The sequence below is a fragment of the Geospiza fortis genome, unplaced genomic scaffold (genome assembly GCF_000277835.1).
Source record: "Geospiza fortis unplaced genomic scaffold, GeoFor_1.0 scaffold94, whole genome shotgun sequence".
In the NCBI taxonomy this organism is placed as follows: domain Eukaryota; kingdom Metazoa; phylum Chordata; class Aves; order Passeriformes; family Thraupidae; genus Geospiza; species Geospiza fortis.
In genome coordinates this window covers 1,809,519-1,826,647 of record NW_005054394.1, presented here as the reverse complement: position 1 = coordinate 1,826,647, position 17,129 = coordinate 1,809,519, and positions in this window count along the sequence as shown.

Genomic DNA, 17,129 nt, shown 5'->3' with positions numbered 1-17,129 from the left:
GCAGTAATTCCACCCAGGCATATCAACATTATAATTTATATTCTGTTATGATTGTGATCAAGGGAGTGAAAGAAAACTGGTGTCCATTATGAAAGGAGTTGTTCTGACTTGCCAGAAAATAAGGTCTGTGCTCACAAAAATTCAGAATCTCATTTCCAGCAAAGCAAAGAAATAAATATAAGAAATCATGGCAGGGAATTCCAAGAGGTCTGACTAGGGAGACAGTGTTAAGGAAGGACACAGTGATGAATCGAACTACTCCTTAATCTCCCTTCTTGCAGTCTGATCTATTTTATTACGTGTACTGTTCTGCTGAAAGGGGGTGCAGGAAGGGAAGCTGCTCACCTGCCTAAGCTGACAGATACTGCCTGCATGAAGTGCTGCTCTCTGGGTTGAGGGAAATTTGTGCCCTTCCTGAGCACAGCCTGAGTGAAGCAGCTGGAGTGCAGAGACTGGCAAGGGCAGCAGGAAATCTGTAACAAAGGCTGAGACTTGTAAACGTCTAAAGGATGAGTGAAAAGACTTCCAAGAACCAAATGCAACTTAATCATGTGGAGTTAATTACAGCCCAGAAAGGTTCTGAAAACCACTGGGCAGAGGCCAACATTTTAAGAAAGAAGAACAGAGGAATCTGATTTCAAATCCTTTAATTTCTAATGTATTTTACCCAAAGGATCTCAAATAAGAAGTATCATTTTACAATTTCACTTTCAAAGTTCCTTCTTTCTTGTGTTTCCATAAGCACATCTGAGATGATGGAGAGCATGCTTGGTGTTTGTGGTGTGCTCCAAGTCCACCTCAAAGCTCTGACTTACTTCAGGTCCTCTTATACCCATACAAAATTTAGGGGCAACAAATAATGAAATACAGAGTTTCAGAACTTTTGCACCATACTTGCACATAATGCATGTACAAATCAATTAATTTTATATATTTCATATATAAAGGACCAAAGAATCTGCTTAGAGCATGAAAGGCCAAATGAAAATGTTACTAAATGAATTAGTCTCTGAAATAAGCTAAATTCTCAAGTCCTCCCATACACAAATCTTGCACTAAATTTTAACAAGTTTGCCTATAAAGGGCTGGGAGAAAATCGAATATTATTTTATTGGATTTAGCAGTGGATGAATATTTCTCATTCTGTCACAATAAGATTATTTACTCACAAAGAGGTACTAAAATAAAATAGTATGAAAGATAAATGCTTATATATAAATGGCAAATACTTTCCCTATATATTTTTACTTTGGGGCACAAACATTACAAATATGTCTTCTGTTTTAAGCATTATTTTTCCTCTAATGTTTTTACCATTATTTTCCCATATTTATCATTTCAAGCAAAATCCCTGTCCAATTACATCTGCAGTCCTGCATGCCCTACTTCCTCCTTAGGTGAAGATAATATGAAAATCAGGTACTTGCTTTCTTTCTGCCTTTCATAGCAGAAGCTTTCTTTTGGGGTCTAAAACCAAATCACCAAGAGATGTTCCCTGCAGGGACCATTACGCAGATTTATGCTGTTACAAGATTCTTCTAGGTGCCTACAAGGAAAGGTGAAACTAACCATCCTACCTGGAAACATGCAAAGACCTTTCATTTCTACCATTTCCCTAATAAACATCTCACTGGCACTCTCCCTCCTGAATTTTAATTATGGGTCTTTTTAAGTTCATAAGCATTAAACAGATACAATTTCTGACTTAGGAAATACCATTACAAGTGATTCACACATACCTCACAACTTTGTGATTAAAGCAATTGTGAATTTTCCTTGTCAGACTCGAAATAAGCATTGTATAGAACAGTCCTACTCTGTTTTCCAAATTACAGGGCAATAATTGGCTCGTGGTTCCAAGTCACGACTGAGTTTCTGTATCTCCTACATTGTTTTCTTCACTCTTTCATTTCCATATCTACATCTTTGCTTTAAGAAGAATTATTCAGCAGTATAAACCAGCAATTTCTCTTTGCTGTAAAACTTCCTTTGACATTTTAGCACAGTATTAAAGATGCTGAAAAGTGCATTAAAGACTGTATGTACCAAAAAACAAACCTTAAATCTGTTTTTCAGAATTTGTGTCTGTTCTTCCACCCCAAAAAACAACTGAATGGCAACATTTGATTCCTGAATATAGATGGTGAAAATCTGACAAGTAGAATTATCTGCAGATAATGTAGATATTAGAATAGTTAAAAGCATAAGAAAATATGCTACCTTTAAGATATCACACTGATTAGGATGGCCCTAAGGCTAACTAAAGACAATCTCCAATTATAAAAAAAGCACTTCTATGTATAAGAAATCTTAATGAGCAATGAAATTAGACAGTGAAACTCAAAAGAAAATGATGATATATATGCACAAATCTCATTACTGGTATGGAACATTCAACACAGAAACATCTGAAAGTGAGAAGGTAATAATTTATCTCTAAGTTTTCCCTTCAAATTAAAACTTTGTCACATGCCGATTTTTTAAGACATCCTGAAATGCATAATTGGTATCATGTCATCAAATGTGTAATGCCACTTGTTATAAAAGGTATATAATTTTTGTGTCCCAAAGTGTTGCACTGCATCATAAAATTAGCCAAGGATTTTGTCTTTCAAAGCAAAGGACTGAGCTCCAGCATATCGAAGCCATCTGCTGAAAGAATCAGACAGAAACTGCCACAACCACCAAACCTGAGACACTGCCAGCTTTACCTAAAAGGAAACACAACATGTCACACTCATCCGACATTCCCTGTTGTCAAAGAATACAGCTTGCATACTGATCCAGCAAGCATCTGAGCAGCTTCAGGCACAGAAATGATTTAGACTGATTTTGTCATTTGGATCAAAATAGAAGAAAAGGAGAAGGATCTAGGATCAAAGTGTTCCAGCACCAGATTGTGGAGCTACTATTCTCAGCAAAGGCCATTCATCTTGCATGCCTTCGTTCAGGCAAAGGTCCCAAAAATGAAACTCTAAAATAAGTTACAAATTCATCACCTTTGGAAAAAGAAAATCTATTCTGTCATGGTACAGTCACCAAAGAGTCTGAAATGAAAGCACTGCACTGAAAAGAAATTGTCTGGCTTCATTATGAGAGGTTTACAGTGTTGGTTCTTTCAGTTTTGTCTATACTATAGACTACCCATGGCACAGACATGGAAACAAAGCTAGTCCATGCTCATCCACACTTTTTTATGTTGTAGTATTCCTGTGCCAGCTGGCAGATTTTCCTTGTTCAACTTGGTATTAGCATCAGTCATGGTCTCTTCTTGTTACTCAGTACAGTCATCCTATTTGAGGGAAGAAAGAGAAGGGCTTTATCCAGACAGGTATGACCCATCCACTCAGCCAAAAAACAAGCCCTTCTGTATCAGTAGGTGTGTAGCCTTTCTGTCCATAGAGAGAGGAATTGCACACATGGTTCTGTATCACAGTTTGATGGTATCCACGTGTTTCCACGTGGGCATCCATCACCTCTTTCGGCCACCTCTTTCAGTGTTTCTCCACCCTCACCATACAAATTTGTTCCTTATATTTAGTTTATATCTACCCTCTTTTAGTTTAAAACAATCTGCCTCTTGTCCTACAGCAACACACCCTGCCAAAAACCTTCTCCCTGTCTTTCTTGTCAGCTTCCTTTAGTACTGAAGGACTGCAGTGAAGTGTCCCCAGAGCCTCCTCCAGTCTGGACAATGCCAACTAGCTCAGCTTTTCTCCATAAGACAGTTGTTCTCTAATCATTTTTGTGTCCCTCATCTGGACTTGCTTCAAGAGATTCAATTCTCTCTTGTGTTGAGAACCCCAGAGCTGGATGCAGCACTGCAGGTGAGGTCTCACCAGAGCAGAGCAGAGGGGCAGAATCTCCTCACTCACCTGCTGCCCAGGACAGGGAGGGTTTCTGGGTGTTGCTGGGTCATGTCCAGCCTCTCATCTACCAGGTCCTTCTGGAAAGGGCTGCTCCCAATCCCTTCATCCCCCAGCCTGGACTGATAATGGATTTCTTCAGCCTAGGTGGAGCACCTTGCCCTTGGTCTTGTAAAACCTCATGAGAATCTCGTGGGCCACTTCTCAAGCTTGTCCAGATCCTTCTGGATGGCATCCTGTCCTTCAGGTGTGTCAACAGCACCACTTAGCTTGATGTTGTCTGTAAATTTGCTGAGGGTGCACTCAACCCCATTGTCTGTCATCGATGAAGACATTAATTAGCACTGGTCCCAGTGGGGACCCCTGAGGGACACCTCTTGTCACCAGCCTCCATCTGGGCAGTGAGCCACTGACCACTGCCCTCTGGATGTGACCCTCCAACCAGTTCATCATCCACCAAACAGCCCACCCACCAAATCTCTGTCCCTCCACACCAAACAGCCCACCCACCAAATCTCTGTCCCTCCAACACAGAGTGAAGGACGTTGTGCAGGGCCACATCACAGGCCTTGAATGTCTCAGACAATATCTCTGACTTAAGGAAAGTTTGTGCCCAGAGTCTTCAATTTAGAGAAAACAAAAATTCCTTACATTTTCAGGAAAAAATATTTCTCATCTGCAAATCAGTAAAAAAAAACTAGAGACTTTTCCTTTCCTTGTGTATTGTTCCAGTGACATTGCTGTATGTTCTTTGGAAAACAGTGACAAAATGACTGAGCAGTGAAAAATGGCTTTGTAAGAGCATTGTTTTTCATCTGCAGCACATAAGTTGAACATCTTGTGCCTAACATGGTGCTGGACTATGACTTCTGTATTGTGAGCAACTGTTTTTCCCCAAGAAAAGAAAAAGAAAAGAAGAAAAGAAAAAGGAAATAACCTGTGGAGAAGCATCACTAAAAGATACCAAGCAATGGGTTACAGAACAGTCCAAACCATGGCATTATTGATTTGCAGACATATCTGGAGCTGCCTATGGGCCAGTTTTGTACTCTTAGAACTCCTTGACAGCACATCATGCATCTTGATTTTCTTCTCTCCATACTCCAAGTTTTCTTATCTGTAGTTACTCTTCTCATCATGTCAATGAAATAAAATCATGGAGCTATTGCCATGTGCTGCAGGGCTGCCTATGCTGCCAGCACTCCCTTCACTCCCCTGCATAAACCTCTTAGCCTCACCCATGTCTCTGTTTGAACTTTAAGTTCTGTAGGGCAAAGATCTCCTACCACTGTATGTTTCTAGAGTGCTTAACATAAGAAAACCAATCATTTATTGGCTATTAGACACGACTGTAATAAACATAATAAATAATAATAACCTTTTTAGCAGTCTACCAATTACCAAAGATCAGAGTAAAACCTTACAGGAAATGGGAGAGCTGCTTGCCCTGGGGTGCTTTCTCTGCCATTCTTAGCACAAATTATGACCAAAAAGAAAATTGTCCTTAATGAGATCTAGATGAAAGTCTTCACAGGGAGGGAAGAACTATACCAGAAACTGGGGGGAGGGTTCCTCCTGGCCTCATCTTTGCTATAGGCAAATGGTCTTGACCTAATTACATTTTTTTTTCTCTTAGAATTTGTCAGGAATTGTGGCAAAGAGCAGTCTAAATGGGATATTGTTAGTAGTGCACTCTTTTCCCTTTTGCCCAATTTGTTTGAAATAGTGTTCTTTTCTTTCCCCTCTGTGTTTTCTCATTCTCTCTATCTCCCCAAACAGCTCTTGCAGTGTCCTTTCCTCTTCCTTCCTTGCCCTACTTCTTCCTCACTTCAGTCTCTCACTCTGCACCCCAAAATCATCACTCACACCTCCACACAACACACAGCCTCCCTCCCCTCTGCTTTTCTTCACAAAAGCTCTGAGATGGTGTTCCCAGGTGGTGATTAATGAGAGTTCTGGCTGCAGCTAAAAGCTGGGATGAGCGTAGACATACTAACAAACATTAGTGCAGGAGAGGGAGGCAGAAGCACACGTTTCTCTTCCCCAGGCTGCCAACACTTCTACTGCTTCACAGCAACTGGTTTGAAATGCTGAATTCCTGGGTCGCATTCCAGCCAAAGATGCCTGAAGGTCCTGATAACTTCTGAGGTGCAGGAGACGATCCAGACCCATATCATATTTTAGGAGAGGATCTACATTTCCCTAGATTGGTTATCATGTTAACCTACATTTCCCTAGATTGGTTATCATGTTAACTCTGCAACAGCAAAGGGATTTTCTTACTGTTCAAATGCCTCAGGGGAAAAAAAAAAGGCAGGAGAAGTTTTTGCATCTGATGGTGTGGTTTAAATCCAGCTGGGAACTAAGCCCCACAAAACAGCTCACTCACTCCCACTGGGTGGGATAGGGCAGAGAATCAGAAAGGTAAAACTGGGCAAATCTGTGGGCTGGGATTCAGACAGTTTAATAGGCAGAGCAAAAACCATGCATAGAAGAAAAACCAAAAAATTCATTCACTGCTTCCCATGGGCAGGCAGGTGTTCAGCAACAACACAGCCTAATACTGAATACTATGAATAAAATTAACTTAATCCCATTCAAACCCAGCACAGATGGTAACAGTCCAAGTAGAACATCCCTCCTTCTACATGGTGCTGCACAGGGCCTTGTTCCAGGGGTCTCTGCTGTGGCAGAGCTGCCTTGACCTGCCTCAAACACCCTCCTGCCAGTCTCTCCTGGTGCTCTCATCCAGTGAGCACACCTGCATTTGAGACAGAAACCACTCAGGTCCCATCCTGATGGGCTCCGAGGAAAATGGAGAAGTGTGCAAACAGAACAAGTGACATTTAATCTCCACTTCTGCACTTTTATCTGAGAAGCTTGACAATGTAGTGTGATTGGGTAATGATTCAGGGAGAAATATTGGAGGGAGAAAGTGCAAAGAAATATGGGAAAAGGAAAAAAAAAAGGGAAAGAAAAAAAAAGAAAAAAAAAGGAAGAACTATGTTCTAAAGTAGATATCCATTAGGGCTAATTTTATCCTGAGCTGGGAAGGAAAATTTTAGACTGTTATGAGACAGCCACAAAGCAACAGCTGCGTTTCTGTATCACAAAGAAAAGTTTTCCTATGGTTGCACTGATAATGCTGAATTAAAGTAAAAGTCATGATGTGAAAAGTTTATTTCTATATAGATATTGAAACATGTAGAAGGACAGAAAACATACAAAGCTCAGACAAGGCTTGAATTTATAAAGCACTTTAGATTTGCACAGTTATAGAATACCCTAAGTTAAAATGGATCTACAAGAACTATAGAACCCAGCTCCTGGCCCAGGACACCCCAAGAATCCCATCATGTGCCTGAGAGCATTGTCCAGACACTTCTTGAGCTCTGTCAGGCTTGGAGCTGTGATGACTTCCTTAGGGATCCTGTTCCAGTGACCAAACACCCTCTGAGTGAAGAGCCTTTTCCCAACACCTGAACTAAATCTCCCCTGATGCAGCTTTATTCCATTCCCTTGGCTCTTGGCACTGTCACCACACAGTTGTCCCTGCCACCAGGACCAGGGCCAGGCTACACTAAAGCTGTTCCAGTGTCCAGTACAGAGCTTGGTGAATGGCCACACTGCCCTGCCTGATATTCCATGCAGCTTGTACCCAAATGAACACGGGATGTGAGTAAAGCACTAACCATTGCTCTGGATTACTTTAATTTGACTACATTAGATCCTTTCACATAAGTTCTAACCTTGTTTTCCTATATCTATAGTTGTCATATGTGTTATTGGCCTCTTATCTCTGCAGTTTGGTCTCTCTTAGCTAACTCTTATGCCTCATTTTCTTCCCTCACTTGCACTCAGCACTGACTTTGGAACATGGATTTGAGATAAATGAGAGCTGAGCAGAGATCAGAATCTATTGTACTCATTAAAGAAACTTTCTGTCTGCTTTGCTCTTCAAGTAAATAGTGTATAACAAGTTGTCTGCTAAAAGATGAAGGTCTGGGATAATGGAAGACCTTGTGCTGTTGTGAGAACAGTCAGCAAGATGATGAGTCAATGTCCCAGCCTGATACCAAGGGAGACATAGTTTAGTCTTAGCCCTTATGTCACAAATCAGACGCTCATGGCTGTGCCCAGGCTGATCCTTAGGACAGAGTTAGAGCCAAATTACATCCCCCTTAAGGAAAGGTGTGATGGGGTCACTGCAAACCTGGCCTTGTTATCCCAGGTGCTGTAACATTTATTCTCCTCTGTGAATGTGTCTGGATGGATTCTGATTGCACTTTGCTTTCCTGCTCCTAAATAACCCCATTAGCAGATGACTGCAAAAGGAAACCTGGGTGTTTGGGGCTCACTCCCTCTGCTCTAGATGTGGGCTGGATGCTTTAGCTGTGAGGCTCCAGGAGGGCTGAAGAATTCCTCTGCTTTCTCCTCTACACCTACCTGAGTCCTGCTACTCCTTTAAAACAGTCCCTTCCCATGTCCCACTCTTCAGGCTGCCAGCAGAGGGATGCTGGGAGAGGGGAGGTCAGGAAGAGAGGGAAATGGGTTAAACATTACCAGAGGAGAAGTTGCCGTAGTCTTCCTGAGGAAGCCATGGCCTGCCTTGAGGCTGAAGGGAGGCAGGGAGAGGGAAATTTGGGAACATCAGGGCCTATCTGGAGAACTGTGCAGGGTTTCCTTTTCTAATATCAATTTTTTTTCATCCATTTAAGGCCCAAAACTAATGAGAACAGTCACCACCTCAATTAAAATGCTTTATTCCCAATAACTTCGCTGTGGAATTGTTCATCCAGTTCAGGAGAAGAATTTCTATCCAAGCCTGAGAACTTTGGCCTTTCCAGAGCAAATCCCATGCCAAGGGCTGTACTGCCTCAGAATGCTTTTTTCTACATAGAATTTGACAGATACACTGGTGCCTAAAAAATATTTCTACAATTGTATTTCGACACATCTCAATTTAAAATCTGAATCTGAAGAAAATATTCTCTTCAAGACAGATATGTCCAAAGCACAGCTTCAGCCCAGCTGGATCATTTAGTTTTTCCCCACTGAGTTATATGATCTTTTTAATGGAAATGTCATTTCCACCTTAATTGTTGCAGCACAAGGAGAAGCTATTATAATATCTATCCATGACAGCAAGTAAAAATTTACTGGGTTCAATAGATGGGAATATCTATTTTCTGAGATGATTGACCTCTGTGATAGAGGTTCTTGGCAACATCCAGTTTTGGAATTTTTAACAGTGAATTCCTAAGAAAAATAAACAGAGAGGAAAAACCTTATTTAAGCATTTGGTTTTGAAGAATTCAATCAAAGATGACATAGTGTTTTAGTATTTGTTAAAATCAGGCACTGAAATTCTTCAATCTTTTCCTTGTGGCTTGAATCTAGTTTTATAAAATCTTCTTTTTACTCCATTGTATATCTAGACAATAAATAGATATTTTTTGACAATAAATATCTACTTTTACCCATTTCAGAGCCTAAATTCTGTCTCTTTTTATTATGCCCTGTTTTTCTTAAAGACAGTGACAGATACTTTTACTTATTTTATAATATTATTTTATATTAATTCTGTATCCTTTAAATATTGCTTATTTTTTTTCCTTCTGTCTGATGTGGTTTTTTTTCCCTTCCAGTACTTCAAGCTCACTGTTTCTAATCACATCTTTTATCTTTCAGATTCTTACATTGCAATTAACCTTCCCCTCAGTTGTGTAAAGATGTAACAATACTGGCTCACTTTGTCCTTCTTCATGGACTATTTATTCCAGACCTCCTGAAAAACCAGCCTGAAGCAGCTGACAAAATTGCCCCTTAATGAAACTGCCCTATGAAATTACTCTAGAATAAGCTCCACAGTCGTAGGAGGATTCAAGCTTTAGGAGTGTTTTGCGTTAAATTTATTTTTAATGTGAGCATTTTAAATAAATCATTAAAAAGAGAGTAATGTATGGGAAATGGAAGTTGCATAAAGGTTCTACACTAAGAGAGTCATGCTACCATAGTAAAAGAAAATCAGCTCCTACTTTTTTTGTGCAGCTTTATTAATCAGTTATTTGAATAACCTCTATCAGAAGCAGCATATTGAATCTTTACTAAAAAGGTACCGCAGACAAGCACATTACATTAAATGACATAGAAAATTCTCATAGATAAACAAATATTAAAATCCAATAGAGATAAAATACTACTTTTCACATATGTATAATCTATGCTTATTTATTGTCAGCATACAAGCTCTGAAAACAGGAGAATAAGTTTGGGCTGGACACAGCCTATGTGGTTAGTTTCCAGCTTACTCTTTCAGTTTTCCTAACTGGAAATTATTCAGACTTTATCCATGTCAGGAAAAAAGCCACTGGAGAAAACACAGATCCTTAAGAGGGACTTTGAACTTGTAAACCATGTGTTGACTTCTCTCAGTCACCTTTGATGACAGCTGTTTAGGAGTAGTCCATCAAACCACCAGGTTTCTCAGATCACAGGTTTAACAGGTTTATTATAGTCTAATAAAAAGGCTCATCTAACCTAGAGAGTAGTTTGTATTTGGTTGAAACAAAGCCATTAGCACTTATGAAAAAAAAAGTTAGTAATGGCTTTTTTATTATTATTTAGTGTTTTTTTGGATGGGAGGTTTTTGGGGTTTTTGGGGTTTTTTGTGGTTTTTGCAGCCTGCTCTCCTTTCCAGATTTCCCCTTAAATCTGACCTTATACAAGGAGACAAACAAGATATCCTTCCTGTTATCCTGTTTGCTTTGCACTTTTAACAACACTTCACCATGTGTTTGCACTGTGGGGGCATATCAGGTCGCCAATCTATCACCTACTGTGCTGAACAAAAAGGCAAAAAAAAAAAAAAAATTCTTCCCGAGATTTAGCACAGGTACAACACAAATTATACCAGGTATGTGGTCTGGAAAGACAAAGCAGGCAACAGAAGAAATGGCAAAACAGAATAATGAATAAGCTGTACCCTGTATCTTCTGGCTCTTTGATTTCCCCTCTTGTCTGTGCAGGTCTCCAAGCATTGCTAAAGAATAAGAAAATAGGATTACAAAAACCTGCAAAAGTTGACCACAGATTTTATTGCAGACCTGTCTAAGCCTAAAATACACACACAACAAGCATGGGTCAGGTACATAAATATGAATGTGAAAGTCCACCTACATCTTTACACAGGATTTTCAGAGCATCCCTCATTCATGTGCCCTCACTGCTGTACCTTTGTGTGTATTTACCAGAGGGACTAACACAGCAGATAAAGAAAGCTCTCACAGACAGGTATTTCAGTAGCCTCTGTGCCTGCACCCCCAATTTATCCTGCAATGCATTTAAAGTTGTGCCACCAGCTCTGTGTTACCATCTGCTTGCTGGTGAGTAACACAGAGACACACTCTTCTGGCTGTTCTTATACCCCCTGGACTGGAATATCAGACCTGCATGTTTCTGCTTGAAATGCTTGAAATGCTGACAAATTGAATCATTATGAACCACCCTCAGGAATTTCATTGCCTGAGTCCTGACAACTGCTGGTGACATGAAAGCATTAACTCTAGCAAGAGGTGTTTAAATGGTTTTAAATCTCCAGTTCTCCCTCCTTCTCACTTGAAATATAAATGGTCAGCTGAACTTTAGTGCAGACATAATCAATAGGAAGCGAGCAGAAAGGAGGAGGCTGCGGCAGAGTGGATGGACACTTCAAAAGAAGCCATGTCAATATGCTTATCTTTTCCTCACACAGCACAAAGACCAATCTTCCTCATGGATAACAGAGTATTCTCCATCATGAATTACTGTCTCTTATAGTGTGGTTCAGCACCTTTTTGCTAGTGCAGTGATAGTGTTTGCAGTCATGCTTGTTTAGCCTTTGAAAATAGGGAGCATGTATGTGCTTTGTAACACTCCAAGTTTCCTGAAAATATTCAGCTGAAGCTTCAGGCGCTCGCACTGCAAACAGAAATCTCCAAAACTGTGGACAGTTTTGAAGAGTGTGGACTGTATAAAAAAATCCAGATGAGCCAGTCTTGCTCTTTAGCTGTCAAAGGGTGTAAAATTTCTCCTTTTATGTCTGTATGTTTATTTCTACCTGTCGAAAATAATTTTCCTGTCATACAAAGATATTAATCTGTGCAAACTATTAACATGAAGACTTTCTCCCATGTTCCAGTTTGACTTCCATTGAAAATGAGGTATGTTTGGCACATGTGCCGAGGCAAGACAAAGTACCCTTCAGTGGTTACTGCAGGGCAAAGATGTTTCTGCACCAAAGGCATCATCCAAAGCAGCTCACCTGTACGTCAGGGTGTACAAAACCACTGTAGACAGAACAGAAAACTGAGAGATTTGCCTGGTTAAGGATAACAGATCCTTTTTTGCATCTGCTACCTGAGCAGGCAGAATAGTTTTTTATCAAAAATTCTTTCCTATTGCTGTGGGAGCAGGCCACAGGTACTCATAGCTTTCCAAGTGCTGCTGAAAGATGAGCTATCCTTGCACTTCTCCCTTCCATGTCGCCAGAACTTTAAAGTTTAGAATTCCAAAAGACAAAGATTAAATACGGCTAAATAAGACCCAAATCTAGCCTGAATTTATCTACATATTAGTTACAAATTTGCTTTCCTAGTACCAGAGCTATATGTAGAAGCTGATGCCTTATATTTTTCAAATCCTGTAGTGATCCATTAATGCATAACTCTAAACTCCATATAAAGTGTTTGTTAACTGTCTTCACATCTTGGTCAGACAAAACAATCCCTCCAGGCCTGAGATCCAAGGACACCCTCAGCCTCAGGCCCTGAAAAGCATGAACAGAAGTGACCTAGGGGGAAGGAAACTGGGGGTACCTGACTTGATTACCTGAAGCTGTAATTGGAGGATTAACTGATATGCTAATAGACCAAACTTATATCTGTCTGAAAAACTCATGGCCTCCATCCACCTTGGGTGCAGCCCCTCTTGGAGGCTTTTGACTGCCCGAGGTGTATCTATTGAAGGCCTTCAATAAATATCCACTTTATTCTGTTAATCGTGTCTATCCTTGTTCTAGGTAGCCACTCCAAGGCATCAGTGTTCCTTACTTTATCTTATGTTTGTATGTGTTTAGACAAATTCTGCCTGCCTGTGCAATTCTGCTTTTTCTTGGTAATTCAGATATGCAGGGCCCACCACTTATAAAGGCTATAAAAGATAAAGAACAGAGGAAAATCAGAAACATCACCTGTGAAAGAAAGGGTCATACAGACATCAAAACCATGTCCTTAGTGCAAGTTGGTAGAATGCAACGTGAAGAGGGGGAATAATGGTGTTGGCATGGCTTCTTCCAGTTCTACCCCAGCGTGGTTATCTGGAGCTTTTAATTCAGGCTGTAGACATCACCATAACTGGCTGGGCAAGTAGTGAAGTTAATAAAATTTCCAATATAAATGTGAACTGGTTTTCCTCTCCTCATAAAGCCTTAATCTTCTTCTTCTTCAATTTTCTCATCCTCCTGAAACATAATTTTGTCTTCCTTGATAGTCTCTCCCATCTAATTCTTGTATTTCTTGTCAACAAATTCTTCACAATATCCAAATCACTCTAGCTCTTTGTAACATCTTTGTCCACTGAGAAAATTTATAATATATTTTTATTATTTCTTCATGAATCACAGCATATTTGGAAAATTACCCAACCCCTCCTACTTAATTTTGGCTCACTTTTCCCCTGAGATATGCAGGTGACTTAGGAAAAGAACAAATGAGGTCTCTCTGGGTACCCTGCACTCCATCCAAAGCTCAGATTGTGCAATGAGAAGGACTGAACTGCTACCAGTGAGAGATGAGGCCAAGGAAGTCTCTCTGCAAAGGGCATCACACAAGCTTTGAACACAGAGAGATCAGAGTTTGATATTCCCCTTTCATGGTTTTAAGAGTGAGAATGAAATGAAAGTGTAGGAATGGCTATAATGGGTCAGACTAAAGGTGTGTCTGGTCCAAATTTCTCTGTCCAACAGTGTCCAAGAAACACAGTGACATGCAGGGACAGCATATCACGATGCCCAAGGAGAATTTCACAATCTCTAGTCCTTTTATCTCAGACTGCGTGAGCCACTTTACTTGCATTTCATAATCCTTGATTTTAGTATCCTTGATTTTAGTTGGAAAAAATCCTTGATTTTTTTCCCACTCCTGTTAATTTTTCCAATGGTTTAATGAAATTGTTACCTTTTATGATCAACACTTCAGTGAGGAGCTCCCATAGTACAGGAACATGCAGATTGCTTTGCTTTCTTTCTTTAATCTGAGAGTTCCTTTTGATGTTTCCTACAGCGCTCACTGGAAGGCACAGCGAACATCATTCATCTTCTCCTGCCACTCATGGCTTTACAGACCTTTATCACACTTTCTGTAACTCATCTGCCAGCCTGAAGAGCTGCCACAAGACCCTTTGTGTGGGTGACACAAGTGTTACTGTGATGTGGGCACACAGGAACAGGCAGAGAAAGGCGGTGCCATTCTGGGGCAGAGGGACCTTGGCACTGGGATGTGCCAGGCAAGGAGCAGGGTGGCACTGAATTAAGGCCCTGCTGAGCCCTTCAGCCAAGCTGGGGGCACAGGGAGGAGCAGCCCAGAGGGGCTGAGAGGGACTGAGCACAGCCCCCATCCCATCTTTGCTGTGTCTTGAAGCAGGAGATTTCTCATCTTTTTTCCTCCCCTGTTCCAAGGGAGAAGGGCAGTGGGGGAACCCTCAGCCAGGGTTAACTACCTCAAGGGTCAGGATGAAGCCTAGGGAGTGGAAATCATGTCAGACAGAGCCTGGGATGGCTGGGAAGAACCCCGGAGAACAGACTTTTCTCTTCAGACTGGACCAAAACAGGGTTTGGCACCATCAGGAAGGGACATAAGAGGAACTAGGTGGGGCAGGTCAGGGCCAGCATGTCCTGGGAGTGCCCTCAGAACCAGGACACACATCCTCCAATTTAATATCACTTGGAAGGAGCCCAAGTCATGGCCTCAGAGCTGTGCCCAATGCAAACCAAAGGGCACTAAGTGGAAAGAACAAGGAGATTTGCATCAATGACACACTCTCAATGTAAACCTGCTAACTCCAAAATGTTTGGGTATGACCTCATCCACCCACTCAAGTGCAGCCACAGCACCTCCCAGCTGCTCTGACCAGAGCTGTGCAGTTTAGCACTAATTCCTTACTCAAGGCTAGGTTTATTGAGCATCCCCATGCCTCAGAGCTGTTCAAATCCATTTGAAAAACCAACCATGTTCCTTTAATCTTACCTTCCATAACAAAAATGCAACATAGTTCTCCAAAATAAATTAAACAAGACAGTAGCAACAACAACAAAATCATCAAATATCAGAATAAAATGAAAAAAAAAAGAAAAGAAAATAGACCACAACACAAACCAAACACTACCCTGAGAGGGAGGATAAGCAAATAAAGAACACATGAAAGGTAATGTGCTTCCCGGTGTATTCCTGGGAGACACTCATGCCAAAGGGAGAATGGTCTAGATGCTGTGGCTCACACGTCTGCTCTCAGCAGAGGAAAAGTGAGATGATAATAACCCCTTTCTGATGTATAGGCAAGGGACATGAGCTGACAAACAGTGTGATTCATGATCCTTGTGTTAGAGGGGAGTGACAAATGATTGATAATATATTTCCACACTGTTTCTGACAGGTGGCTTGTGGAAGGAGAGATCAATCCCTAGCTCTGAAATGCACAGAGATCTCAGCACAAGGTAAGAAGGCAGCAGCTAACACTGTGAATTATGCTCCACAGTGCTTGAGATGGTCTGAGCAGCAGCTATGCTTCCCTTTGGGCATTTTATACAGTAAATGCTCTATTTTCCAAAGCATTCAGCATCCTCTGCTTTTCCCTGATGCTCCTGTGTGTTCAGGATATTGAATATCATACTGGAATGGACCTTCAGAAGACCATGCATTTTTTAGCAGGGATTTTCAATAATTCACAGGATCAGGCCCTAAGTATGCACGGTATTAGACAAGAAATTTTCCAGTCTCTTTACCACACAATTTCACATGCAAAGAGCCTCTGGTTTCCATGTAGTAACAGTGTTTCAATCTCTCAGCCATATAAAATGCCTGGCTAATTGGACTGGTAGAGGAGAGGGGGATTTTTGTGTTTGATAAATTAATCAGTGAGCGCTGCTGTACATTTCCCACTAAAATCCTTAATTAGACATAAAATGCCGAAGAATGAGATTCTTTCTTTAGTTTTTAATTGAAGGGATGACTCTTGATCCTCCATTAGTGAGAAGAGAAGAAAGCCTTTCAAATGGAAACAGCACCCCAGCTGTTGCTCAGCGTCTGAGAGGTTCAGCACTGCACTTCCAGGATTCCCAGGAGCCTGTTGATACTTAGCATGAACATGTTAAAAGGATCAAATTGACATTCACACAAACTAGAGTCCACCAAATCACAAAAGCTCTTAATCCAAGCCTCTGTGTAAAAGAGGTTAATTACCAGTCTAGACTGATCATCAATGTTTAGCTAATAAAAATGAAGCTATCAATAACAAAAGAAAATTCTGAAATGGTGGTGGAGTCCAGGCATAAGCTAGAAGATGATTTAGTCATTCATTGCAGCATTTCTTTCTTGCTCAGTTTTTCAGCATTTCCAGAGCTTTTGTTACCAATGAAGACAGAAATCCCTGAGGCTTCATTGGTTACAGGTTTCACACAAACACACACACAAAGGCAAGCAGGGCAAGAAGCAGGGCAATTGAGGATATCCTGTTAGAATTCTCTGTAGGTCTTTGCTCCTGCCTTGTACTGCTCAGATGGAGCTAACACTTAGCTGCACCCTTAGGCAATGTTATAGGGCAGCTGCAAGTCAAGGTGAAATGCCACTTCTGCTCTTTCATTAACCCTCCCGGGCCTGTCATTAAATATGGCAGGCTTAGCACTTTTCAGTTCAGATGGAAAAGCTCTGCCAATCCCAGGAGGCAGAATTTTTTTGATGCCTAAATTGATGAACAAGACAAGGTCAGCAATTTTCAGTTTATTGACAGAACTCTATTTATCTTTAGAAGTATTGAAATGGTATTCCAGGTGCCCTGGAGCAGAACTGTGACCAAACCAAAAAGAGAGGGTTTATGAGAACCACTGCCACTTTACTACCTGAAGTATTGTGAGTGGCTTTAATTTAACTTGCTGCACTGGGAGTTATTTTGTGATTAGAAACATTTTCGTAAGAAAAGAACTCTAATAAATGCAGCAACACACGATAGATG